Consider the following 24,981-nt stretch of genomic DNA (forward strand, 5'->3'; position numbering starts at 1 on the left):
TGTTTTCAGTTTTCCCTTTTTGCTTGTGGATGATGGTGGATTTGGCAGCACTGGTAGTCCATTTTTACAGACTGAGTACGCTGTATTAAAGCCAGTCCAATACATCTAGCTCTCTTGCTTGTAGTCCATCACTCTGCCTGTAGTATTCAGCCATTGTAAACATCGGGGTTGTGCAGTATATCAGTGTATGTGGATTGAGCCTGGGCTGCTGCTGGTACATATTACTTCAGTGCTGGATCCATGCAAGCACTACATCTGCAATTAGAGTTGTGGCCAGGTGAAGGAGAGCAGTGGTGGAGATCTGGAGACATGTGGACTGGCTGTACCAACTTCTCTTTCTCATTTAGGGAAACCCAATGTCTGTAATTGCAATGAATATATGAGCCTGATTTTACTATCATGCCTGTGAGACTGTGGAGGGTGAGCAGAAGTCAACTCTGTCGATTCCCTCTGTTTTATTAGAGGCTGATTGTGTTTTATGGCTGTGTCGTCTGCATTAAGGGTCGCACAGCTGCTCTGCTCGGTTGCCAGGTTGTGAGAAGCTCACCCAGATATGTTGATGGGGCCCTGCGACTGCTCACCGAGGGGTTGCCAGGCAGGACCGTGAGCTGGATAGAGAAGATAAAATGGTAAAGAATACATTCTGTAAGTGGGTTTACTATGTGTAGAAAACATAATAAAAGCATAATGTAGAGTGAGTGTTTAAGTATTCCAGATGAATTTGTCACTGACTCAAGCAGAGTTTAGAGGCGAGAATGAAAATTGTAAAGTGCTGACTTTCAGCTTTATTTTGAGGCTGTTTCCATCCACATCCTTTGAAGGGCAACAAAACAGTAGGCCTTTTTATGTACACCTCCTAAGGGTATAAGTACTGCTCCTACTGTTCACCCAATATAGACGTGAACAGCCCAAACACCCTTAGAGCTGAAAGTCAGCACTCTAAAGCCATTGTTTCTTTTAGAAATCCACAGTGCTGGAGTCGAGCCAGAACAGTAAAAAAACATATTGCTCTCCTAATACTGCCAGACTGTGCTGGTGGCAGTTTGGTTCTCAATGAAAAGTGGCCTATTCATCTCACGCTATCCATTTTCCCTCATTGTAAAGAGGTTCCTTAATTAAGAAACAGTGAGTAAGAAAATAAAATACGAAACTATTTTAAATTCTTCCTTTAGGCCCTCTCATCTGTGAGCAGACTTGGAAAATAACTTTCTTTCTTGTGCCCATAGGGAGCACTGTTGTCCATGTTGTCAGTGTTAGGCAGGACTGTCTACACAAGGCTACACTTGGTTGGTCCCACTGGCTGACCACAGGCCTCAGTCTAAACTGAGTGATACCACATTTCTGCCAGTCTCTTTTTGAATCACACTCTCGAATCAGATTTTTTTTTTTTTACTATATTCAAGCCTAATGCAATCTTAGTCTGCTCTAAAAAGTACATTGCTGGCAAGATTTGCTTTCAAAACAATCCAATGTTTAATTATATGAGACAAGCCTCCGTTTAAATGCACTATGAAATTCAAGTTCGGATTTTGTTGATTGAAATCGTAATTTTAAATTTTTTTTTCCCCTTTTGGATTTTCTGTGCCTTATATTGCCTTTTTTGTATCTCTTTGAATGCACAGTGTATAGCAACAATAGAATTTTAAGTGTAAGTAATAACCAAGTAATTACAGGTCTGATTAGTTCTTTTCAGCTGCTACTGCACATTTTAGTGTCCTCTGGTGCCCTGTTTTTTCCTACTTGGCCTAATTAGCTTGTGGTTTATTCTTGTTAGTGATTATGCTAATATAATCGTGGTTATTAGGCATTACGATCACTGTATGAAAAACAAATCTGTGTATTGTTGTTAGGTTCAGCTGCATAGTTTTGGGTTAGATGAGATGTCACCTTGCAAAATTTTATAACTTTACAGTCATTGTAATGCTTTACAGAGTTGTGCAAGTATGCTTGTGTGTTTGTGTGTTCAGGGAGAGAATCTTCTGGAGGATATCAGAAAGCTAATAATGTCTCACTACTTTCATTTCCTAGCTCCTCTGTGTGCAGACAGATACAGGCACACGCACAAAGACACAAACTTCATTTCAAGGAACCATTTCTTAAATCAACTCAGGGTTTCTTCTGGTTGTGCGCAGTTTTTGTTTGTGTGTGTGTGTGTGTTCATCTTGCTGAAAGCAGATAAGACAGATTTGTAAATTTGTTAGGATTCTCAGTTTTGTGCTGGAATGATTGAATTCGAAGAGCTCTTAAATGGCAAACACCAACACATTCAAGCATTTTGATGCCATTTGTATGTAAAGAAAAACTACAGCAGACATCCAGTGAAACTTCACCATGTTTTCATATGAAGTCAACTATTACAGCAGAGCCAGGACATTCCGTTCATTTAAATCCAAAGAGGCAGTGAATGGTATCTTTGAGCTGTACAGGGTAATTGCAAAAATTAGCTGGCCAAAAGACAACATTCATTTAACATAGCTCCAGACGACAGCGTAGCTTGAAATAGGCATTCATCGCCTGAGTACTTGAGCAGGCAGCACACCGCAGAAAGGGTTGACAGAGGACGAGAGCAAAGAGGATGTGGATGAGGAGGAGTGGTGGAGGAGCAAGACAGCAATAATTAGCTGAGCTTGTCATTCTACTGATTAAACACTGATTTAGCAGCGTGCTCACTGGGTGCGTGGAGTTAAATTGGCTGTGCCGCTGTAAGCAGCGGTGTGACATGGGAGGCCTGGGTCACTGCTCTGCAGTGCAGCAGGACTGCCACCATGTAGATTTTACTCCTGTTTATTTATGCGTCAGACATAATGTGAACATATAGGACCAGTCTGCTCCATAGCACCGATCCCTTCGGCACTGCTACTTTTTCCTTTGTTTTCAATGAGGAGCAGTGCTGCACTCTTTTTTTTTTTTTTCTCCATGATGAACAAGTTTCATTAATGCAGCTGACGGAATGTGTTTTTTCTATGTAAAATCAAAGATACATATTTTGCTCTAGTCGTGTACTGAATGTATTTATCCCTGTAGGCTGAACACCTCAATAAGACATGTATTTGAATCTTTATCTGTAATATTATCCTTCATGGCAGTTACCCAGCTTTGCCTAATGTTGAAGAACCAGAATCCTCCTCTCCCATTGTTCACATTAATAACTACTGACATTTAATCCTGCATCATTGAATCCTTAAATAAATGCATATTTTTAAAAGACAAACCTTTTCCTACTAAGCACAGCTACAATCAGTCTTTCCACTCTGTATTTCTCTAACAGGCATATTAAATTTCATCCTAATTGTCATGATGTTCTCGGCTTGTACTTTCTGTGTGTGCGTTTGCCAGACAAATTACAGAGTTCATTTTAAGTTAAGATGAAGCAATTATTGTTCTGTCATCCTGGTGCATTTAGGATCTGTGAATAATTTCCCCAATGGTCAGATGCATCTTCTGTTTGTCTGTTTTCAGCCCATGTCGTTATCGGGTGGCCCCGAAAATAACACTGAATACTAATATTCTGTCTCTCATAGATATGGAGAAAATAGAAAATGTTCCCTAAAACAACTTCTGAATGTGATAGTATGCCAATTGTAGTTTTATAGCCAATTAGTCAGGAAATAAATGAAGAACTGAACTTTCATCTATGACAGGCAGCCTGATTTATATATTTAAATCCTCTTTAATGTGTCTTCTTTTAGAGTTAAAATTTAAAATTCAATAAGGTTTTAGTTTGGTGTCACAACAGCTGGTTCTAGACATTGATTGTACATGCTGTACAACCAATTCTTAAAAGCCAAGATAAATCATACATATGAATCATTAACTAACAATATAACTCAGAAAAAATGATCAAATCTGTAATAAGGAAATTAGGCAAACTCTGGAAAAACTTTCATGTTTCTTTTTTGCATGATTTACCCCGGCAGAGCCTAGGGGTCTGTTCAACAGAGGCCTAGATATTATGTTACTAAATTATGAATCATGTTCTTGTTTCCTGTTGGGTTCTACATGACTTCAGCACTGAAGTTGCAATTTTTTATTTTTCGTGCCAGTTCCCAAGGTAACACTGAAAAAGTTATATTTACCACCTGATGGAAATCTTGCTGTAGAGGCTCAGATAGTTGGGCTGCATTGTAATTTATGGCCCCACTTTGTATTAGCAACTCAAACTGATGTTTCAGTAGCAATAATTATCCCACCCCCCAGTTTATGGTGGCAGTGTTTATGAAGCCATTTGAATAAGAGATGTGGTTTACAGAACATACAAGTGATTTACTGAGCAGATAAGGGCATAACATTCAAAAATTAGAGAACAAGCCTTGTTCAGTTGTTGACAGGATGCTGTGGCATTGACTTTGAAACGCATGAATGAAGGGATTAGCCTTGTTTGTACCCGATATCACAGGACATAATGCGATAATGAATGGATAAATGCACAATAAAGCTGTCCATCCACTCTTAATAGGCTCATGACACTCCAACATTTGTCCACTCTTTCTCTCTCTCTCTGCCCTTCATTTTCACCTGTCTCCTTCCTTATCTCTCTTTGCACCTTTTGGAGTCCGAGTTGTCCCCTGAAATTATTTCCCTAAATTACAATCACATTTTACGACATCGCTTTGGGATAACCGCAGATACTTTATTGTTCTGTACTTGCTGCTAGCTGCAGTGACACAAATTGTATTTACCACAAGATCCTCTGGGCCTCACATATCCTGCCATACACTCATCGTGACTTAAATTATGACAGCTACGTTCTAACAGTTATTGCAGCCTGGGGATATCGTAAGCTGCAGTACAATTTAATGTTATAGCTTTATTGACACTTTGTCACAATGTCAAAGAGGTGTGACATGTTCCAAGCAAACTTCGGTTCTATAATTTCTTTTTTTTTTTTTTGAATGCGAATTGAGTGGTTAGTATAAAACGATGCTATGCTGGCTATTCTATCTTCAAAGAAACATAGTGGGATTACATAAATGTGACAGGTAATGGGAATGCACTTGCCTTGCTTGGTCCCATTGCAACAAAATCTGTTTACCACTGCATATAAAGTTGGATCTTGTTTGTGTAAAGAGCCTCTGCAGTAATTTTGCATGTTAGAATCATGGGGACTACTACACTAGTCTAATTGACTGAATTGCCTCTTCTGTTCAAAGCAGTGTTGTAAAAACTTTTATAACTCTTAAGAAGCTTTGTTCGCTCTGAGAAAAGTTTCTCAATAAAAGTTTGAAAATTACACAAAGGTCGGTTGAAATGAGCATTTGGCAGCAATGAGAGTCTAATGAAAAACATGATTGGACTGAATTTTGGCTCTTTTAGGACTCAGTGTTTTTGGCGCTTTAACCATGTTATAGTCAAAGTCGAGATGTCTCAGACTTTGCTCCTTTAACACCATGCCTTTATATTTAGCTAAGCCGATTGGTTGCTATGGTTAGCCCCATATTTAGTATGAACACATCAGTATGAGCACTAAGTATGAAAGTGAATTAGTGATGTCATAAAATCATCAATCATCACTTCAATGAAGACGATTTTCCTTTCTTCCTTCCTTTCTTTCCTGTTGCCTTCATTGGTTTGGGAAGAGGACAGTGTAAAATGGACCTCATAGTTTGGTGCAGAGGTGTGAAGTGTGTGAGAGCTCAGAGGGGGCAGTAGAGAGGGTTACAGGGGCTATTAGCGCCTTGTGAATCAAACTATGTGGGACACAAGTGTAGCCCCAGCAGCAGAATGTAGCAGTGATTCACAGAGTAACAGCCCACCACTACAGAGCGTGCGTGCGTGTGTGTATGTAGAGTAAAATCCTAAATAGATCAATGGAACACTAAAGCAGGGGGAAAATATGTGTGTGTGAATCTGAAAAACATAATCCTTAATTATCCTCACTTCATCTCCAACTCTTACCTATGCCACCTTGTCAGTCACATCATGTTGCCATAACAACAGTGGCACCTGCTAATTGGCTTTGTTTCCAAGTGTCAGGAGATGTAGGATTAAGATTCATCAGCATGTCCGACACGTATGAACACTTAACATTCATATGTGTCGCAACATTCCTTTATTGCATATTTCAGAGGAAATGAAGACTCCTTCCTCTGTGTCACATCCAGCACGTTTATAACCTCCTCAGACCACGGAATTATGCAGAGGTCTCATCTAGTAATTACCTGTTGATTTTTCTGTTTTATGCCAGCCTGAAATTATATTTGACATGCTCGTACCCAGTAAGGTATCATTACACAGCAGCTAAGCCTGAGTTAATGTAGGGATTAATGTCTAGATAAGGATTTCTTCAGCTTTAAGCTGCAGTGCATAGATGCTCATCTGCATGTTATCCCAACAACAGGCACAGTTGTCTACTGATACACAAACAGAGGAAGGCCATGTTTTGGGAGGAAGGTCGATGTTAGAGCATTAATACGTTATTCCTTTGCAGTTTTGAATCAAAATTGTTGGACTGTTTTTCACCACTGACTGTTACAGAGCAGCATGCATCCAGCTATGACTCATCCATGTGTGTTGTGCACACACAAACACGGCCAAACACACTCTTCCCAAATGATAATCCTTTTTCTTCTCGGCTCTCTGACCACTTTCATCTGGAAATCCCTGTATATTTGCTCCAACCCCGCCCCCCCACCAAGTCCTGCTGTGTCTCACTGTCTCCTGGTGACTGTCCCCTGTCATCTGTGTCTGTCATCCTCTGTCTGTGGCCCGAGGCAGCAGTGCTGTCCTCTCAACACCTGTCATCACAGTTACTCCCAGGACAATGGAAACCCCTCTCCACCACACTCAGTATGCTGCTGTAACAATGTAGGTGAGGTTACATACACATTTCTTTTTAATACGAGCTACTAGGCTATTACTCCTACAGACTTGAAGCAGGGGAAACTACTATGATCAGTGTTACTCCATTAAAATAAGTGTTTATTTTTCCACGCTAGCTGTCTCTTTTTACTTGCTGTAATACGCAAGAGAGGCATCGATCTTTCCAGCAAATCGTCCTCATATTCCCGAAAATGTGAAGCTTGTCCATAACCATGCATTGCTTAGAAAGATCATACTTTGGCTGCTGGATATGAAACCAAGAATTATTAGTTGGTCTTGGCAATGCAGAAAGCAGGAAACAGTTGAGTTTAAAGAAAACGCTCCCATGAACAAGTTCTCATTTCTCTTTCCCAACATCTATTCCCTGAACCTTGACTTGTTAGAAGGATATAACATTTCTTCCGTATAGCTTGGCATTTTAAATAAAGCCAGAGCGTGATGAGTTTATCTCAGCACTAGAAGCAAAGAAAAACAACTCTTACAGAACACACCAATTTCACTCATTTGAACTTTTGTTCCCTCCTTCCTCTCGTGTTTCTCACATTAGACAGAACCAAGCTGGGTTGATTCATAACCAACAAACACACTGGTATAAACATTATTAATGTTAAAAATCACAAGCAAATAAGCTAACATGATAGTGGAATAGAGTATTTTAATTTGACAAAAAGAATAAACCTGTTTAAGAGGATTTTAAAGACAGGTACCATCTAGAAAAGAAAAAGCATTGATTTTCCTTGCAAAGTGGTTGGCAACATTTGAAATGGCTGATAAGAGCTTGATTTATCTGCAGTCATGCTTCAATAGACGTGTCCATTTTGAGCCCGTTCCTGGTTAGATAACTCAGAAACTGATCTATACACCGTGTCTGAAACCATTTTGAGCTTTCCCTTGGTGGAAGCCCATATTTCTCTTGGTCTGTCTATGCCAGGCAGCTTGATCCTCATTAGCATCTGCGAAGCACTCGAGGGAACAATTTGTCATGTACATGTGGGGTGAGTTTTAGAGACACACTTACACACACAAACTTGCAATCCACTGTAGGGTCTTGCAATTTTTAAAGAATATATATATATATACACTGATCATGTATCAGATCCATTCAATTAATGTTATAAACCAGCAGCTGTAACTCTAATGTGGAAAGAAACTGATGAAGAGGCAGCAGGACTGGTTTGCCGGCTTTTAAAAAATTTGTTAATTTCAAATTTCCAATCAGCTCTGAGTGTTTTTATTTGTAAAATTGCAGTATTTGCTGAAATTACAGTTTTAATTACGTTAGACTCTTTGTATGCATTCAGAGGACAGTCTGTTTACAAGCTGTGTTGTTTTCTACAGCTTCTCTCCAAAGCTGGAACATAAGAAATGGAAAGAAGGCTCCTGTCACTGTCATTCTCAGACTCCACTGAATTATAAAAAGCTTGGATCAATACGCACACTCTGAAATTGCTAACTGCTTTTTATAAGTGTGATATTATTTTGATTTATTTTTTTTTCCTTTCATTGCCTGTTTTTACCTACTGTGACAGTCCAAGGCCGCTGTTATTTTCATCCTTGTAAGTGTGTGTGTGTGTGTGTGTGTGTGTGTGTGTGTGTGGCCAGGAGACACTCGCAGTAGCAGGAATGACCATAGAGACAGTTTTGAGGCTACTTTGAAAACTGCATGCATTCTAAGTTCTCTAGTTTATTTTGTTTCTAGGAAGTCTTCTGTGAATAACTATATTCTTTTGTACAAAATCCTTCACCAGTTTTGATACTTAACTGCTCAATAGTGACTGTTGAACACTCAAGTGCTTTTCTTTTCTTAATCCCTTTCCTTTCTTGCTGTGTCTGGTTGTTTCCTTCTTCTCTGGACTGACATTGAGGAGGTGGATGAGAGGAGTATGTTGGCCAAACTGAGCCCTCATAGCACATTTATTTTGCTAGTTGTACCAAGACGTTATTTATAATGTAAAAGTATGAGAGACGACCTGGCAATTGCTTCACTTTGTGTCACTTTTTGTTGTTGGCATTTCGAGCAAAGCTCTATTCCTTGGCAGTGGAAGAAAGCTAACAGCAATCAGATGCGGAGATAAATGGCTGCCATCAAGCCTGTCTGTTCATTTGAGAGTTGGGGTTGTGAAGGTTGTCACCTGCTGATGGTGAAGTAAACACGCAGCATGCCCTTGCATACAAACTAGAGTAAACTAGAGTAGACTGCTTGCCAAGTCTCCGATCTGCCAGCCCTGGATCTCAACTGCGTGTTCAAGTGATGTGCCATGGCAGTGTGCATAGAGTGTGTGCATGAGGCAGAGAGTACGTCGTTATCCTTCATCCGGTAGATTGAGGCTGAGATTACTTCTGTTGGTTACTGTAATAAATGTTTCATTAAAAATGGTTATAAAAATAGCTTGATAAGGAAATAACATCCCATTACTACATTAGCCAAGCATTATTCCTGCATCTACTTCAAGTTTTAATGTCGTTCTATTTACATTATAATCCTAAAGTAAACAACCTATTATTGTGAGTAATTTATTACTGTTATTCCGTATATTACATTCTCAACTGAACTGTGACATTTTGATTTCTTGCTGGATATTATTTAACTAGCTAAGTCCTGCTATGGCACGAGCCGCTACTACCTGTTTGGTTATTGAAGTATGTAGAGAATGTATGTGTCACTTTGTAATTTCAGTCGCAACTGCTGACATTGTCTACTGCTCTGAAAAAAACACACAGAGGCTCCCGTATGCAAGCTGGTGTCTGTCTGTCAGCTCCTAAAAGCCATAAGCTCCAGTGTGACCTATGAGTCAATGTCACGTTGCCAATGAGGGGGAATGGATGGATTGTCAGGGCTCTGTCATTTCTGTCACTGGGGTTTGTTACTTCATTAAATTGAGTTATTGAATGGATGACAGGCCAGGGTAACCCCTCGCTCTGCAGCTTCAGTCAAGATCATGAGTCAAGTCAAAGGAAAACCCAGAGTCAAGGCTGCCTCAAAATAGAGTTGAGATCCAAATGGCCAAAAAATCTTTCGTATAGTTACATGTATATTTTATTGGATCTAAACTGCACTGCAACTTCCAGCACTCCTATTCTGACAATGTTGTCAGATACAGAGGGGAAAGAACAGATTTCTGATCTTCTGAAAAAAAGAGGATGCAGGCAAAGTTTTAGCATGACAGGGTGAAAAAAAATACATGAAATAAATGGAATCGAAATATATTGAATAGATAGTAACATACAGTACAACACATTTCTTTACCGCTTAATTACAAGTGCTACCTTCTCTGCCAATCCTCACAATCACTGATGACTCTTGCCTTAAGCTGACAGGCGTTTGTGCTTTTATGCAACTGGGCAGTTTCCCTCTGTAGCTGAATGCCTGAGAAATAGATGCCTGGCTGCCTTCCCCATCCTGTAATGGATGGGCGTACTTTGCCTCCAGCAGAATGCAATATCATTGTTATTCTATGTGGCTTGTAGCTGCAGAGTATGTGGAAAGGGTGTAAGCTATGTGACATGCATGCTATGATGCGTAAGTGTGCGAGTGTGTGTGTGTGTGTGTGTCCGTGTCCGCGTCCCCGTCCGTCCATCCATATCATAGGATCAGTGTGCATGTCTTTGCTGAAAGTCCACTCTGATGGGAATGCAGTAACCGCTGGAGCAAAGCACTTCTGGTTCAGCACCTTTCATTTAGCAATAATATCCCAGGTAGTACCAGTCATTCAACACCAGCCTCAGCTACGCCTGTCCAGCTAAATCTCTTTCCTGCTCTTTGCCACCCAACTCAATGGCTACGACAATCCCAAGGTCATCAAAGCAAGGACATAGTGTGCGATTTATTTATTTATTTTTTTCTTTTCCACTTCACTCACTGCTTGTCTTGCTCTTTCTGGGACTCCCTGGGGCCTGACTCATGTGATTGTTGATTGCAGTGTTTTGCATGCACGTAAGCATGTGTTTTGAGCTGGTTGAACACTGTGTCTACGTGTAAATTGTTGTGTAAGTGCGAGATTACACGGAGACTTCTGTCTGCGCACTTCCATCTAAAATGAAAAAAACCTTTTTATTGGTGAGAGTGCCTCAGGAAATAATAACTGTTCTGGAAATGAATGTCCATGACTTGAAAGGACAAGACCACAGTGTGGTCTGGACTCCCTGTAAGCTGTCCAGATATCGTAAATAGAGTATTTTTTGTGTGTGTGTGTGTGTGTGTGTGTGTGTGCATCTCTGTAAATGTGTTTGGGTGTGGTGAAACTGAGGTCACTGTATTTCTGAGTTGTTCTTTTGGGTTATCTAAGGACACATGAACATGAGAGAGCTCATTGCAGCTCACAGCAGGACTTTTAAGAACACTTAGTTACAAGGTTAAAGTCATTTACTAAGATTCAAAATGTGAGAGGAGAAAAAAATGTTTGAGGGAAAACTGCATCAAAAACTGCTTTTTCATCAGTTCAGACTCTCATAAAACTGAGTGTTACAATCTGATTTATTTGTATTCCAACTTCGGCGTGTCACCATAACAAAGATCCTAAACTCCTGTCAGCCTGTGTATGTGAGCTACACATTATTGCTTGTTCATATTGTTAGATCTATTCCGTAGATGACCTTTCTTATTAGTGTGTATATGTATGTATAATAGTTTTGACTGAGCCACTGAAATAGACACAAGTACTTTTGTGTTGGGGTTTTGTATGTGAATAGATATCTTTCCGTAATGCTTTTCACTTCCTTGTATAATGCAGATGTGAATAGTCTTGTTCAAGTTCATAAAGCCTGACATGCACAGGATGAGTCAGTCTGTTGTGTTGACACTATTGATTTGCCACCTGCACTGTATTATCATAAACCAATGCATGTCTGCCAGCTGTGGGAAGTGCATTAGGTTTGTTTTTGCTTTGTTTTCTATAGTATGCTGTGGACAGTCATTCCAGCAGTTTGTTTGCTCTTTTTTACCTTTTATTTATTATGTTCTCCTTTTTTCTATCACTTAAATCTTTTCTGCAGCATTTCTTTCATCATGACTTCCTCATAAAGCGCTCATTTGCGAGTAGAGCTTCACTGGATTTATAATTGTATCGAAGCACTCATGCAAAGTACACTTGGTAGTGATAAACCGTGCTGCCTCCCTGCTCTGTATTGCCAATTCTGGGGCTCCCTGTGGACTTGAAAATGAACCACAAGGCTGTGTGTCACACGACCATCAGTCACCCCCAAGCTATGTGTGTTTGATCCAGTCCCTGTAGCTGTGTATGTGGAGTCGACGTGCCGCCCTGCTGCTTTTGCCAGAGTGCGAGGCCATGTGTAACGATGAGCCGATGTGTGTGAGAGAGAGTGAGATTGTGTGATGTGGGGAATTTTAAAATTGACAAATGTCACGTCTGTCACTGATATAGCACATGCAAGCGATGCTTTGGCTTGTACACACACAGAAACACACACACAAATACACTCACAGACATGGTTGCTACCTGCAGTAAGATCAGGAGCCATGGTCAGTATGAGAGAGCAGGGTTCCCATTATGTCAGCCCCAACCAAACCCCCTTTCCCCTGTAATTGAATTGGCATCTCCCTAAAAATAACTCCCTGCCTTCCTCTGTTTAATTCAGCCCTAATTATTCCTCTTTGTCCGTCTTTTCCTCGCACATTCCTCTTTATTTCCCCAGCATGCAGCTCTCCTCATCGCAGGGGAATTCACTGAACATCGCTCTTCTGTAGCTCTGTGTCTTTGTTACCACAGAAATAGCCACTTGTTCCCTGGCGGCTGTCCCAGGCCTCCTCTTATTATACAGCAGGACATCCTCTAACACCCAGCATTCAGAGACTACAGTGAAAACAGCACCATGGAAAACATTGTGTCGCACAGTTGCAGATAATATTATGGTTAGACGAAAAATAAGACGCTTGCAGATGTGGGTAAGATTTCAGCAGGAATTTTACAAACATATGGATGCAAATATGAAAATAAAGCTGTCATCCGAGTTATATAGCACTAGAGTCTTAGGAAATGCAGAGAGAGCAAAGGAAAAAAATGCATGATAGCATTTGCTGAGTCACAGGTTCTTCCCTAACTTCTGTCTCACTGCTTAAGAAACACAGTTTCAAATATGTAGATTATTGGAGGCTGACATGATTCGCTTCTGGCAACAAAAAACAGTTAATTCCCACCTGGTAGGGGTGGTGGTGTTGGATGTGTGCTCAGTAGTTGATGCCATCCCCCCACTCCCTTTTTCCCTCCTCAGTTGGGGCATCTCTTGGTGTGGCTGACAGTTAAGCTGCAATCTTGGCACATTTGGTTCAATAGTCCTGTGTGAATAAAGATTATTCGGCTGATGAAAGAGCAGTCTGCTCCTGTTACTGTGGCATGTACACGCTGCAGCTGCTAAGCTGAGATGCAGTTTAAGACATTGGATGACGGGATGAATGAAGAGGGAAGTGGCAATGGCTTGTTTGATGATATAAGAAGATTTGATACTAAAATAATGCACCCACACAGCTTAGTTTGTTTATCAAATTTGTGTTTTTGCAAATGGCTTCTTTTCAACTCCCTTACATATATTCAGTCATTTAATCGTTTCCTGTTTAATCTGTCTTTTTCACCCAGATGAAATCTTGTGCATTGCTGCAGTTAATTTTTTCTGGGAAATAAATGTTGCAGACAAAGAATGGTCTAATTAAATATGGCTTTCTTTCACTTTAATTCATCAATAAGTCATTAAAGGGTCAAAGCGATAATATCAAAATGCAACATGAATTGCTTAACTACTAAATTATCTCAACACCTTGCTGAGTTTGCAAACTGTCTATGCACATTATTTTCTCTCTGTCTTTATCTCTCCCTCGTTCACTCTCTTAGTTGCAATGCAGGCTATTCTGATTTGAAACGTTATCAGTGAAACACACATTTCACTTGGATTTTTTCCCAAAGTGAGGGCTCATTACTGGCCTGTTGGATAATTGCCTCCAACTAAAGTTGGTTCAGAGAGAAGTCTTCCCATCGGAGCTAAGCCTCATATGAGCTTGAGGAAATGTGGAAGAGGGAGGGTAAAGAAGCTCAACACTCTCCATGCACCCACAGAGCAGAGAGGGGCAGTACGCCATAGCTGAATTGTATGAACCACAAACTTATACTTGCGTGCTTGGACTGATGGTATCACAGCTCTGAAAGTAGTGAAGGGGATATAACTGAGGAAAGAAATTAAAAATGAGTGAGCGTGACATTATCTTAAATCGCTGATAGCCGGATAATCTCCCTGGAAGCTCTGTCTAATTGATTCTTTTCATGCATTTATCTCTTAATAATTGACCTGACGTTACTGTAAAGCTGTGGGTAAACTCTGCATTAAAAATACATTTGGCTATGTCAATATTAACACTCCCAGCATATGCATATGCTTTTGTAACATCACCCGTTTATATATGTACCAAATGTAAGTTGGAAAAAGCGACATGGTTTTCAAATGATGATCAGATTACACTAATACTGACAATTCTATCTCTCTGAGCTGAGAAAATCTTTGGCTACATCACCTGTGTGAGGAGATGGCCAGAAATGCTCCCCGTAAGATTTAATCAGTTAAATAGAACGTTAAATAACGTGGATCACTGCAGTTATTCTATACCATTTAAATTAAGTGAACCAAATTGATTGGGAAACCGTAATATCAACCTTACATGCAGCCTTATCTGTCTGTTGTCCTTTTCTGTGATCATCGGAGCTGGACTGTCCATGAGTGTCCCCACAGCACACGTGTCAAAAACGTGTGCATGTCTGCATTCATCCGTTCATCCTTACATGCTTGAATCATAAATCTCTCTCTCTCTCTTTTTTATGATACATTGTTTACTAATATGCCTCTTAGCTCAGCGGCCTGGAAAGCCTGCAGGGCTGATGTGATGTATGTGAAGAGACGGAGCAGGTCTTTTTGTCTGTTTGGTGATGCTGACAGAATGTGTCCCTGTGGAGCAACTTGCAGAGGGGTGCCGTTAGAGAGGTGGGTGCTTCCATTCAGAGGCACTCCCACCCCAGGCATCACTTGTATGGCACAGATCTTCTTCTACACATTTAGTATACAGTAAGTCTGTGCTTGGTGTGCTCAAGTAGGAGGGAACACAAATAATTGCTTTGGATTCCAGACGGAGAGTGCAGAAAGACAGCGAATATATTGCATATAGTGCAATATATTGCATTATATACCCACATACACGAGGACTAGCATCAGCAGTAAGCTGTCACACTCAGGGAGCGGTTGGGTCAGACATATAGAATAATAGCATACCTCTGGGATTTTTATCCCTGCTGCCACAGTATTTGAGATGCGAGTGTGTGTGTGGGTGTGGGTGGGTGTGTACATTTAGGAGCTATCTTAGTCCTTTTTAAATGAGCAGGAAAGCAGGAGGAAGAGAGAGCAACAGCAGCAGCAGCATCACGTCACCCTCTGCTGTGGTCACCTTGAGCTTCATGTGCTGTCCCTGCAGAATGATAGGCAGCTGGTCTTCAAGAATGTGAGGACATATTGTGTATCAAAAGCAACCACTGTGTCATTCATCACTGTGTTATTAAGAATATGTCACAGATGAGACAGGGAGACGCAGTAGAACAGAGAAAAAAGAGCTAGACTTTATTCATGCAGTAGATGAAGGCCACCACTGAAAAATGAACATGATTAATAATGTATGCTGTATAAATTAGCCAAATTCTTCTGCAAAATACAAAGAACTTTGAGCTCTATGTTTAAAACAAGTTTTTTTTTCCTCTTTTTTTTAAATCCCTCAGAATTATATGAATAAAAATGCCTTGTGGCCCAAAAGTAGATTCAAAAGACAGGGTCAGGGTTGAGAAACCAAAACCTGGTTACAGTCACTTTCTAGCCAGCAGCAGTTTAGTGCCAGTGATGGCAGTACGGGGCTGTCTGGATGTCCACACAGCTGCCAAACTAATGGCATTTCCAGCAGCCTCAGTTAAATTTTAATTTGTACTAATTTGTAAATGTTAATGTGCTATTACACTATAGTCAATAAAATAATATGAAGACCACAATAAATTAACATATTAATTGCTGAAGGGACTTTCTGGCTCCTTGGGGTTTGATGAAGTAAATTGTCTTTGCAGACATAATTCTGTGTTTTGTTGTTCATGAATATATTTGTGGACATTCTCCATGTATGTGATGTATGATCATTCTGTCTCGCTCCATCATTTCAAATCGCTTTTCAGATGGCACTCATCAAAGGAAATTACTCTATTCCCTGAAGCAATTATCAGATCCACTTGTTTGAGTTGGCCACAACTGCTGTTGGTCAAATCTCTCATGGCACGCTCAACGTTGTATTGAAATACTGTTATATATTCCAAAAAGTTGCATTGTCAAGTCTAAAATGATTTATTTATTAATTCTGCTAGATAAGTGAAGGTGCTTGATGATTAATTCTACTAATCTGCGCATCTGCACCTCTATCAACAGCTTGCCGATAAGTCCAGGAGCATCTGAAACTCTCCACCTAGAAAGTTAGGACCCACGTGTCGTTCTGCCACTGCATTGCAGAGGAGACATAGAGTTGAGATTGTCTACAGGGTTTCTCTCTGCTCTCTCGGATCTGCTATCAGGACAGATGAACTGTGCAACTCGCCTTCACCCAGTCAGGGTCCAAATGCATATTTATTGCTTCAACTGAGACAAAATGTGCTCCAGTCTGTCTTTCAATATTCCTCCAGCTGTAATGCACACAGTGTGTTTAAGGACGGGAAATCGTGCATGCACATGTAACACACACTTACTGAAACACATACACCAACAGGGTGTTTTTAATGAGTCACTTGAGGTCAAAGACCGCAGAAAACGATCTATCACAATGATCTTAGTGAAGTACACACTCCCTGACAGAAAGAGCAAATTCACATTTTAACACTTGAAACTGCACTTTCAATTTAAAGCACCTCATGAGCTGAAAAAGCCTCCAAACAGTTCTCAATAAACAAGTGCATTTAGCTCCTGTACACTTGAATACACACATCGAGCCAGATAAATAAATACACACACACACACACACACACACTTAGACTCACTGCACAATCGCACTCCTGAGCCAGGTGTGCTCTCACATCCCTCTGTCCTGGGGGTGTGTGATTCACTGGTGCACTGGGGAACAGTAGATGCTGGTATTGTGGGTTTCCACTGCAGCAGGCAGATCAAAGGGGGTGTTCAAAGACTCTTGGGTGTGTTGTATGCTCATTCTCTCCAGTATCCTCCCCTCAGCTGGCATGAGACTGGGTTAACATCACTACAACATGGCCATCTCTGCCTTAACTATTGTATGCTATGCTCTCTCTATCTTTTATTCATTTTAATTGTCGGTCTTGGACGTCTAGGAGCTAAGTCATACCATTTACAACAAAAGCCCTGCCCTGCATGCCATACTGGGTGTTCTATAGTATATTCCGTGTGTGTATGTGTGTGAAGTTAAGTACATAAATGTATATCTCCACTGTGCTGAAAAATCCATGTGCAGTGCAAATCAATGCTAATAACAGCAAGTTTGATATGCAAATGAGGTTTGATTTATCCCATTTCAGATTATAATTGCCGCTCCGTATTTGCTCAGCAACTAATTCCCATCCCTCATGCATGAGGATAAAAAGCACTGCTCTCTGTGTGTCACAAAACCTAAACGTATGCAGTAACTTTTACTCAGGGGTGAAGTTTTCATTTAAATGTGCTGCTTAGGAATTCAGTTATCTGTATCGCCAGAATAATCACAAGACTACTGACTTCTGTTGTGCCTTGTAAAGACAATGATGGAGTGATACTTCCAGTACCTTCAGTACAATACTCGACCTGCTCTGTAGGAATATGCTCTGACTTCTGTTAAGATTTGACACTCTTAACTTGAAGAAGGGAGATATTTCAAGATATAATATATCATTCAACCACAGATATGTCGGCAGTATTGTAGAATTCTCTCCAGTCTCTATAGTTTGACAGTGATGCATTAACCCAGTTTTGGGGTTACTGGTTACACCACGACCATAAAGTTTTACCCAAACACTTCCACCCAAAGACAAATTCTATTGACTACAGTCATGTCCTGACAGCTTTTTCTTGCAGCACTATTAGGTTGATGTGTTTGAACGAGAGGGAAGTGTCTATAACTATGACTAGTTATAAAGATGAAAAACAATAATCTCTATCCTCTATGATAAATTTTCCACTATTGTCCGATACAATTTTGACTGAATACTACACTTGGAACCATAAATAAACCTGTGTGTGTGTGTGTGTGTGTGTGTTGTTTCTTTGTGTGCAAACATTACTTACATTGTGCAATGGAAATATAGAATGATGATGGACCCTCCTCCACCACAGCATAAAATGCAAATGTATATATTCATCACAAGAATAAACTGGTTACTAGTAACAACTTATTAGGTCCATTAAGTTTGTTATAAAAACAGTTTTATGTGTTGGTTAGAATTCAATCAGTTTTAAAAGCCATAATTCTTAAGCACTGCACTGAAAAGGCAACAGCTATTGGAAGTGCGATGCATCATTTTTAAAAAAACTGCCATTGTTTTTGTTTTGTAGCCAAGCAGCAGCTGTACCTCAAAATACCATTATCTTGATCACAAATCTGGCCATAACATATTTCAAGCTCACCCATAAACGCAAGCCTGCCTGTCAGATGAGACAGAGAGAAATGGACAGTATGTAGGAGGAGAAATGAGGGTATGCAGTAAAATGACTATGTTAATAGAAGGCCAGCAGACAGAGAGGGAGAGAAGGAGAAGCAGGGCAGAGTTGATGGGAAAATGAGAGATGAGAGAGAACTGAGTTAATAGATCTTCAGCACAAACAATATTTGCCAGGAGAGACAGGCTGTCAGAAATACACTGCATATCATTAAATTCAGATATCATGCTGCTGCCCTGATTTTAAATTACAAAATTAATTGATATTCAGCTGTGTGAGCCCTGCTCCCCTCTCAAACCCACTGTAACCACAGCTCATATGCTGCACTGACTTAGAACAAAATCAATCATTTTCAATTTAAGAGTTTGGGCTCTTGTAAACTTTCAGCATACACAAAACTCTTTGTGGTTTCTAATTTGTCCAAGGCTACCGCAATGAATCATGCTGACCTTCATGAGAAACTCAAGGGATCATTTGATAATTAACATGTTAAATCCCATGAGGTGGTATATTGGAGCCCTTTACCACATAAATGTGCTCTACCCAAGGATATGTTTGCCTTTGACTCAGGCTTTTCATATTTATGAAATTGTCTTTGCGTGGAGACAACTTTGCTCTGTGTTCTTGCATTCAGCCAATACACAGATGAACAAATTGGCTTTGATCTGAGGTTGAAAGAAAGTTTCATTCCAATTTTTAATCACTTGACTGGTCTTCTATCAATCCAAACTGCAGACATAAATGGAGTCTCATTTGTTCATTTTGAACAAGATGGAAATAAAAGTTCTGTTTTCCCTGAACTTGTACCTTTTACTCTCCCTGTGTGCTCAGTAATGTTTCATTAGGGCTGTGCTGCTCAAAGAAGCAAAGACATGATTTGGTTTTGAAATGTAGTTTCAGAGCTTCTGAAGAAACTATTTCATCATCAGTTAGTCAACAGACAGATTATGCAATTATTTTGACATTTCATTAACTGTTTGATATTGAAAAGAAAAAAAAGCTAAACCTTTTACATTTACATAAGAAAGTGGTTTTCAGTTTTATATCGTTGTAAACGATACTTTCACTTTCATTTGAGCTGTTGGTCGAAATAAAGAACCAGCTGAATCCATTACTCCACATTCTGGAAAATCCTTAGTCAGTTTTGTGACATTGTACTGATATTAACTGATTCATCCTTCATTTAGATAATGAGTTGCAGCTCTAAGGTTGACCATCACTAAACCATTGTTAGAGAAGTCAAATGACTGTGACTAACAGTTTTGGTTTTGCTTCGTATTTTTAATGTCTTTAACATAGTTATTAAATTATATATGAATTCTTTCACAACTGCTATGGCCATAAGCCAACATCCTGCTAAGCTGAAGTTTATCAATAACTGAGAGTCTGCTTCTCTTTGCCATGTAGAGTTAAACAGTGCGTTAGCAGGCGTAACCATCTGACTTAAACACAGCATAATGGCAGTGTTGATAACATCTGTGTACAGTAAACAAAAATATGTTAATGCTCTGAATTGTTCCCTGTCACACCTGGTACATCCAACGTGAAAATAGATGAAACGATTTACTTTGTAGAGTCTGTTTAATACCTGTCCATATCATATGGTCTTCATCAGCAGATGGAGCTCAAATTGCACAGCATGTTGGCATAAAAGCAGAGGTTCAATGTGAATTATGGACCTAGACTCATCAAAAAAAAAATACAAAATCAAACTCTCCCCATAAGGTTCTTTAATTGCTCACCTTATTGTACCATTTATTCTTAATTTGTAGATTTACTCTAATTCTTTATTAGTGTGCCATTTTAAAAACAAGTAGGTTAACTACATATATCTATGTCATGAAAAGCAATGACTTGTTACAAAGGTGAGCTAATTGTAGCTTTCCTGCACCTTGGCAATCCACGTGCATCTACTAACATCGCTTCAATGGTGTCTATGTCCCAATAAGAGATGTGAGCTAATTCAGAAGGACATCAGGCATGAAGGACCGCTGTTGTGCTTTCATATAACTGGAAGTTCACCCACTCATTTAATTAAATGGTCAGAGCTAAACGTCATCTAAGAGAGCTATTCATTAAACTACTATCTGAGACACAGAGTGAGAAAATGGATCCCGATTCTAATCAGCACTGAAGGAAATGATTTCCAGGCAATGGCCTCGTGGAGTTATTGACACAAATGTGAGCTGCACATACTGTACAGTCTTTCCTCCTCGGTGAGATATATGCTTTGGATGTTTTTGTGAACTGGGTGATGTAGCTCAGATAAGTGTCTTTCCTTTATGTAAATTGCTTCTTGGAGATCATTTTAATTTCTTTTAATTTCCCAGCAGTTTTGACCTTGCATGTCTATGAACAGTATGAAACTACTTTTACTGTTTCAGTATCTCTTCATATGCAAACAAATGCCCTTCAACCCTGTCTGCCTCCCACTCTCACATAATACTGTATATGAAATGGTTTGTTCATATGGGTAATATGCTGTGTCTAATGATGCAGATGAAAAGCAATCAGTGAGGCAGCAGAGGAGCTTGAGGAGCAGCGTTAATAATTTGAGGAAGTGGGAGATTGCAGTGCCCCCACTCGTTTCACACACACAGAAAATTCCCATTACGCTGCATTCAGTTCACTGTTTGGCTATACGTTTAATTTTCCTTGGGGGGAAGTGGGGACACATCTTTGGTATGTAAGGGGGCGTTTGTGTACATTTTGATAGTGTGTTGTGTGACTCATGTTTGGGTTGGCTTGTTTTTCCAGTTTAAAGGATCATTTTGGTGTCACGCACGTCTGTTAGCCTACACTACATATGGCGTCTGCAGGATGAGTGAGAGCACTGCAGGACGTAACCTGGGTGTGTGTAGTGTATAGAGGAGCAGCTTAAATAATTTACTCACCACGCAGTCGAGATGAACTCCCTTTCACACTTTGCCAGCAGCAACAGTTCGCCCTCTGCGCCTCAGCCTCCATTCACACCTAAAGACAACTGATGGATGACAGTGTAAACATGGATAAATGTGTTACTTTAGTGCTCCTCCTTAGTGTGGATTTTCTTTTAAAACACAATTGACACAAGTGTACGTAATATGCAATGATGGTGAAAGGTTTGTGATATGAATGCAAAACAGCACATCATTTATCATAGCTTGTGCTTGTAGTGCAATGCCCAGTCAGCACAATTTCTACAGGGAGGGGGGGATGATGAAGCTACATAAATTATGTGAACATTGATTACAAACATGCACAAACACACTCACGCAGTAGCAAACCTCAGATTGAAAAAATCATTTACTGGTCAAAATACTGATTTGCAGCCCATCTTAAGTTATACCTGTCTCTTTAATTTTCCATCAGACTTTTATTAACTAACTAAAAAGTTATAAACGACATATCGCTGAAGTAATTTATGAATATTATACTGTTATTTATACTGTTTGGTCAGGTTTTCCAGTTTATAATCCCAATAGTTCATTAGTCTGAGCAATTCTCTGAGGTATGAAGATTAGTGTGACTCTAACTGCAAAAGTGAAGGAGAACTAAAGAGCAGCAAACTGTAATATTCATAACGCCTTGATCAACCACACATGCAACATTTTCTCACAGGGGAATGTGGGAGACGTGTACGCTGTCCTCTCCTCAGCTGTGTTTTGACTCATGTGGGCAAACACGGAATGACAGGTCCTCCCAAATTGAAATGTCAGCCATCACGTTAATTCCACCAAATAAGTGAAAAAGAGGGAGAGCGAAAGAAATGGGGAGTGGGCAAATGTTTTCACCAAACCAGTGACCCCCTTCTCTTGTGTTATGACCAACACCACCCCTACCTCTCCTTTTAATTTTTCATTTGCCACAGCTTCTTCAATTATTCCACATCACCGTCCTCCGCTGTTTTTACGTTTCTACCTCTCCACCAGGCGCTCACCACCCTCTCGCTCTCTTCCCCCTCCCCCTGCCGTCATTTCTCTCTCTTTCTCTCTCCCTTTCTCTCTCGATTTCAGTGAGATGAAGCAGGAGCTGGCGGAGGAAGGCAGCAGATGCTCCATCCTCTCCAAGCAGCACCGTTTCAACGAGCACTGCTGCATCCGCTGCTGCGCGCCCTTCACCTTCCTGCTCAACCCCAAGCGCCAGTGCCTGGACTGTCAGTACAACGTCTGCAAGACCTGCTCCACCTACAGCAAGAGGGACAAAGCCTGGCTCTGCTCTGCATGCCAGAAGGGCAGGTTAGTGTGCTCCTACATGCACTGGCGGCAGAGAGATAAGAGTAATAGCAAAGGAATGAATGAAGATGAGGGACACAGGAGAGGGTGTGAATTGATTGATTGGAGGACACTAAAGTAAGACGAGAAGTGGTGGTGAAGAAAAACAAATGGGGCATTTAAGAGGGGAAAGAGGAGAACAAGAGCAGAGCAGGTTCAGAGTGTTTGGGATCCGGGAGAGATGGAGATGACGGGAAAAGTGAATGAATGAAGGGAAAGGCGGACTTTGATGGACTCAGTGCTGCAAGGATGAATTTTCATTTTACTACTGTTTTAAATTCAACTGTATCCCCATTTGTAATGAAATGAATAGTTTTCAGCCCAAGTTTCCTGCCTTTTCACCATCATTACTAGTTGTACAGCAAAGGAGGGAGGATATGTTGGCTCATTAAGGGAAAAATCAAAGGCAGGGGCAGAAAAGAGGCAGGCAAAGAGGTTGAATATGGAAGCATCTGCTAGGTTTCCTTCAAGCGTTCAGATTTTAGGCACATGACTCCTATTTCCTGTAGAAAATATCTGTATTGTTGATTGCTTTTATTTAATACTGCTTTCTTTGGGTTGCTCACATGGCTGCTTACAAAGTGAATATGACACTAACATAGGGAACTAACATTTATGATTTAGAGAACAAGAGAAAACAATTCAAGAGAGAGGAAGAGGCATGGTAATATACTACAGCTTGCCATGTTTACGAATGAACTCTGTGTGCGTGTGCATGTGCATATGTCTGTTAAGGCCATTTATGCATGCATGTCTCTCCAAAGCCTCGGGAGTTGTTGTAGTGCCCAGACTCACCATTGGATGAATATTAAGCTCTGTCTGTCTGGGCAGCAAAGGTGGGGTGTGTTCCATCAGTCTTCCATCAGTCTTTCATTGATTTTCGTTGCATGTTGTATTGAGTTAGACCCGCTGCCATGAGCCCTGGTAGATGAGACCAGAGGAAGGAGGGATGGGAGAGGCAGAAGGATGATGGCAGTCAAAAGAGGTGGCAAGAATTGCATCGATCATTTCTCCTCTCGCATTCCCATCTCCTCCTTTCTGTTACTGTGTGTGTGTGTGTGTACGCGTGCACTTTGGGCTCAGTAATTTTCTCATTAGGGGCTTAGACTGAGTCACAGATGGGCCTGATGTCACAACATTGCTGACTACCAGCTACACATAAATACCACACTTTTCATTAGCGCATTAAACAGGCTTAAACCTGGGTTTAGGATGAATTACTCTCTCTGCGGGTGGAGTCATGTCATTTGGAACGGTGATTTGCACAAGAGAAGCCCCAAATCATTATTTTGGAAATGGCTAATAGTCTCTTGTAGCAATGTGTGGATTGGATGGGAAAGGAAAGGGATTGATTTGATGCTAAATGGCTGTGTGATTGGCTGTTGAAAAATAACCACATCAAGGAGGGAAGCTCTCATTTTAGATGTGTTTAAAGGTTGTTCCTGCTTTGTGAAGTAAATACAATTGTAATGAATCTATCATTTATTATTATTTATGCTGTGTTTAGCAGAGAACACACAAAATTAAATGCAACCTCAGTCCACATCAATTAAAAAAAAAAAAAAAAAACCTTGTTGACAAAAATGCACAAAATTCATTCATATCAAATCAGTTTCTCTTTTTTTTTTTTTTTTTTCCTTCATGTAAGTCGGTTTTTTGAAGGAATTCTCCTGAATCTAAATGCTGTATCAATTCATGTGGGAACAGACTGCCAAATGATCTCACTCACACGGACCAGCTGTCCATCAACATTCACAGTGGCACGGCCACGCTGCTCACAAAGTGTGATCAGTCGAGGCAAAGCAGATTTGTAATCGTCACACGCACAGACACAAAACTCACCCGTTCTCAGATGATGGGCATGCATAAATATGTATAGATATGCGTGTGTGTGTCAAGGAGGACCTATACCTGAAAACAAACAGACATGTGAGAGCACATGCATTGATTATATGATGTTGTAATTACAGCTGCACTTGAGACGGATACGGCTGTTGGGCGGTTGCTTCGTTAATGAAGACACCCACTGTTTTGAGACGTGTTGATAACAGATGGTACGTGAAGAGAGACAAGTGATTCAGCAGCTTTGTCATATTCATTTCTAGTTCTTTAAAAGCACATACATGCACACCAAACAAAGCTCTGCCAACGGAGCAAGTGGGACAAGTATTACTCTTTGCAGTCTGGCATTATAACATCCTCAGCCCATGGTCTACAAACTGTGGGCCAACACTCC

General features: G+C 40.4%; 1 long non-coding RNA gene across 1 annotated transcript in view; it reads left to right on the forward strand.

Moving 5' to 3' along the window:
* LOC115061320 (uncharacterized) overlaps window positions 1-22,557 on the forward strand; it is a 41,816-nt gene extending 19,259 nt beyond the window's left edge. The window contains exon 3 of the long non-coding RNA XR_003842327.1: window positions 22,488-22,557. This is a non-coding gene — a long non-coding RNA (uncharacterized LOC115061320). The remainder of the gene's footprint in view (window positions 1-22,487) is intronic.
* Window positions 22,558-24,981: the final 2,424 nt, after the last annotated feature.

The sequence above is a fragment of the Echeneis naucrates genome, chromosome 20 (genome assembly GCF_900963305.1).
Source record: "Echeneis naucrates chromosome 20, fEcheNa1.1, whole genome shotgun sequence".
NCBI classification, from domain to species: Eukaryota; Metazoa; Chordata; class Actinopteri; order Carangiformes; family Echeneidae; genus Echeneis; species Echeneis naucrates.